At 44.9% G+C, this 3,255-nt stretch overlaps 1 protein-coding gene across 2 annotated transcripts in view; it reads right to left on the bottom strand.

Annotated features, from left to right (window-relative positions):
* The window catches only part of gon4lb (gon-4 like b), a 21,205-nt gene extending 19,866 nt beyond the window's left edge, over window positions 1-1,339 (bottom strand). The window contains exon 1 of one of the 2 annotated variants that reach the window (XM_017309677.1): window positions 1,233-1,339. The gene's annotated coding sequence lies outside the window, so the exon portion shown is untranslated. The remainder of the gene's footprint in view (window positions 1-1,232) is intronic. The other variant, XM_017309678.1, reaches the window with a different exon arrangement.
* Window positions 1,340-3,255: the final 1,916 nt, after the last annotated feature.

Here is a 3,255-nt window from a genome sequence, read left to right as displayed (position 1 = left end):
TGGTTCTGTCCATGGTTCTGTCCCAGGTTCTGTGTCCCTGGTTCTGTCCATGGTTCTGTCCCTGGTTCCGTCCCAGGTTCTGTGTCCCTGGTTCTGTCCATGGTTCTGTCCCTGGTTCTGTCCATGGTTCTGTGTCCATGGTTCTGTCCATGGTTCTGTCCCTGGTTCTGTCCCTGGTTCTGTGTCCCTGGTTCTGTCCATGGTTCTGTCCCTGGTTCTGTCCCTGGTTCTGTGTCCATGGTTCTGTCCATGGTTCTGTCCCTGGTTCTGTCCCTGGTTCTGTCCCTGGTTCTGTCCCAGCCCTGAACCCTGATGTGACTGACTGGGTCCACACTGGTCTAGGGCGCTGAGCACTGGGACCGGACCTGAGTGTGACGCGATGAACAAGTTTTGAGAATAAAGACATGAGGTCCTGCTTCCAAAATAAAAATATAAGCAAAAGTATTAAACATTTTGAGAACAAAAGTATTAAATCCTGCTTTCAGACTGAACATGTGTGCTTTTGGGTTATGGCAGGAAAATCCCCCCATAGTGATTTACTTTATCGTGAGTAAATGAGGCAGCACTGGATGAAACTGTAGAACCAGATCTGGATGGTTCTGATCCAGCTGAGCTTTCTGGGTCTTTATAAATATTAACTTCATCACCAATCAATTTATTGGTATTGATTTTGTCTGTTTAACAGAGTCCTTTTATTGTGTTTTGTATTGAATTTCTAATTATTGTGTGCTTAGCCGTGTCATTATCTTTGAGCTGTTATAGTTTTGTTTTTTTGGTTTTTTTACCATGTTCAGCACAGAGTACAGATCCTTTCAGGCTGTTTCGGTTCAGTTCGTGCCAGTTTAGTTGAAGCCGGTGTTCAGGGTTGATTGGTCCTGGTATAAATGAGAACGGAGGATATTTATCTCTGCCGACACATTTTACCGCGTTGTTTCCATCCGAGAACCGTTTAATGATTTAACTCCAGGTTTTCAGCCAGATCTTTTTCAACATCAGCCTCAGGAGGCAAACTACATATTTGTTGTTGTTGTTTTGATCCCGGCTTCACTGCAGCCATCCAACCTCAGTGGAGCTGAAACACCGGAGCTAACATGGCTAAGCTAACGTGCAGCGGGTTGCCCACTGAGCATGCGCTGGACGTGTTTCGTTTGGCGACACCATAACAAATAAAAGATGTAACTCGAACCGGACCCACTGAGCCCGAACTGGGCCGACAGCCGAACAAAACTCACTGCGTAACAGAGCTCCTCAGTTTCGGTTACTCCGTCATGTTAGCTTCTTCTTCATTAGCAAATAGGAAAAGCAGTTGGGGAACATCACCTCCACCTTTCGGCTAGAGGATGGAACTGCAAGTACAAATAAAGGAAAACAAAAAACATTTAAAATGTTTGAATCTGATCGATTTTCCATATTACCAACTTCTGTTCAGATTTTTGCAACTGAAAAACCACTACGGATCATAACTGGAACAATCTCCTCCTCACCTAATCAGCTTAATTATGCATTAGATACCTGGTCGGTCCAGATGTTCCTATCAGAACCCTTCAGTACTGCAGCGTCACTACTGGTTCAGAGGTTCTGGAGTAGAATCCTTCAGCAGATGAAGCTGCTGAACTTAGTAAGTGCTCCTGGTTCAGTTTTCTGCCCCACCTCCTGATGACGTCACATCTGTCTGTAGCTAACAGGATGTTTGTGTCCTCAGCTTCCTGCAGGGTCCATTTCCTCAGAAGTTGCCATCTTTGAATGGGTCGGTTCTCCAGAAACACTCAGATTGTCTCGGATCAGGCAGAAACAAGTAGGAACCTTCAAAGCCAATCAGTCACTGAAACAACGTCCGCACAGAACCCTTTGGGCCCAAACCCAACACTTGGACCAGTACCAGAACCTGGGTCCAGACCCAAACCAAAACCAGCTGGAATATGACTGATTGAACAATCGGAAGGTCTCACCTGTTGGGCGTCTCGTCACCAACTCACCTGCTGCCCATTTCTGACAACCCATGAAGTCCGGATAGAACCGGGTTCTTCCGGTTCTGTCAAACCGGATAGAACCGGTACAATACTGTACCGGTGGTAGAGCGCTGCTGTGGAGGTTCTCCCCTCCTTAACGATTGGAGGGAAGATAGAAACCAGCAGTCTCCTGTTTATCTCCAGTCTTGTATTCCAGCTTTTAGCTTTTTAGCTTTTGTAATCTCAGAGTCTTAACGACTTGAGGAGTTTAGCTTTTTAGCTTTAGCCTTTTAGCTTTTATGCAGCAGGAAATATATTATTTTGATTGGTTTACTTGGCTATACCTACAGGTTCTTTATGATTCATCAAAAATACATTATGCAGCCCATGTAGAGGTGGGCGAATCAATCCTAATATCGATACCAACGCTGGTATTGATATTGAACAATACTCAATACTCAACTTCTTTTCTCTCCCGCCTGCATGGACTGCTGCACACACAGCTTCATCACACACTGTCTGTACGAGCAGCGCTGCTCCACCCTCCATCGTGTTGCAACGTCACATGACTCAGCGGCGCCAGCCAGACGGGAGAATGCATTCTTACTTTATTTATACTTTATTTAAATTTCACTTATGGTTCTACTGAAGGAAAGAAATTCCTTATTATTTTCTTTTTATTGTTCAACTTGGAAAAAAAGAATAAGTTTGAAACTGTTTAGTGTTTGTTGTGGTTTGTCAGCCCTGAAGCATTTTGTTGTCACATACAATGTTTGGCAAAAATCCATCCAAGGTCTTTTGGATCTATAAACCTTAAATAAGAAATCATATCGGTATCGGTATCGATATCTGCGACACTGCCCTGCATTTCCTTGGTGTCAGATCGATACCAAAACTCCCAGTATCGCCATGTAGATCCTTTATTCAAAATGTTAATTATCAAGTAGGTTCTTATCATTCTTATCATTATTACTAGGAAACTGAAGCCTGTCCAGATTCAGAGGAAATCTCCTGGACCAAACTGAGCTGCTGTTGGACCCGTCCGGCTGGGTCTCCGGGATCCAGAACCGTCTCTGCTCTGGTTGAGCTGGACTGCAGCATGGAAACCAGTAGACCTACTGGAGTTCACAGGGAACCTGCTGGTTTCTTCTACTACTCTCCTATCGTCTGTCTACAGCCGTCTTCTGCTCTGGATGCGCCAGCTGGAGGTTTCTGCTATTAGAGGGTTTTCTTCTCTCCACTGTCGCCCCCTGGTGGTCAGTATGACGGCTTCCTGTAATAAACTGAACTGAGCTACAACAGGAAC

This window comes from Poecilia reticulata, linkage group LG16 (genome assembly GCF_000633615.1).
Source record: "Poecilia reticulata strain Guanapo linkage group LG16, Guppy_female_1.0+MT, whole genome shotgun sequence".
NCBI classification, from domain to species: domain Eukaryota; kingdom Metazoa; phylum Chordata; class Actinopteri; order Cyprinodontiformes; family Poeciliidae; genus Poecilia; species Poecilia reticulata.
This window is presented reverse-complemented; position numbering and strand designations above follow the sequence as displayed.